Below are 751 nucleotides of genomic sequence, written 5' to 3' on the forward strand. Positions count from 1 at the left end.
TTTTTTTTTTTTTTTTTGCTTTGCCTCCTCTCCCGCCTTTGTAGGTCACCTTTAATATGAAGACATTAAGGCCGGGAGGCCTCGTTTGCAGAGCCAGGTTGCCCAGCGCCCCCCGGCCCGCCAGCGATGCCCCCCACGCAGGTGGGGAGGAAAGGGGCACCCGCGCCGGGAAGGAGGCGCTCCGCGCAGGCAGCACCAACGCCGGCCCCTGCCGGGGGGGACAGCGGCGACGCTCTCTGCTCTCCCCTCCACACGGAAGGGGAGCTCCTGGAGGCGCAGGGCAAGGTGGAGGGAAGGGACACCAGGGACCCGGCACGGCGAGGCGGGGGGCAGACATCCCACACATGGTGCGGGAGCCCGGCAGACAGGCGGCCAGGCGGCGAGCTGCGCTATCCCCGGTGGCGGGGCAGGGGCTGCCCCTGCGCCAGGGGAGCTCCGGGGCTCCTGCTCCCGCCCGKGGCTCCTGCTCCCGCTCCCGCACGGCAGCCATCCCCGAGCGAGCGCCGCTTCCCGCCATTGCCCCGGCAACCGCCGCACACCTCCTGGTTGCCAGCTGGGGGAATCAGAGGCGGCCTGGCAGCCGCCCCGGCTCCGCCATCTCCCAAAGCTCCCGTTATGCTGTCGGGGAGCATCCCGCGCCGGGGGAGGGCGCCTCTCCCGAGCCACCTTCCAAAGGCCACACGGCCCCCAAGGGACCCGCGGCTGCTCCCCCCTGGCGAGCGGCAGTGCCGTGCAGGCCGGGAGATGCCGC

This window comes from Nothoprocta perdicaria, unplaced genomic scaffold (genome assembly GCF_003342845.1).
Source record: "Nothoprocta perdicaria isolate Ctin4 unplaced genomic scaffold, notPer1 scaffold_460, whole genome shotgun sequence".
NCBI classification, from domain to species: Eukaryota; Metazoa; Chordata; class Aves; order Tinamiformes; family Tinamidae; genus Nothoprocta; species Nothoprocta perdicaria.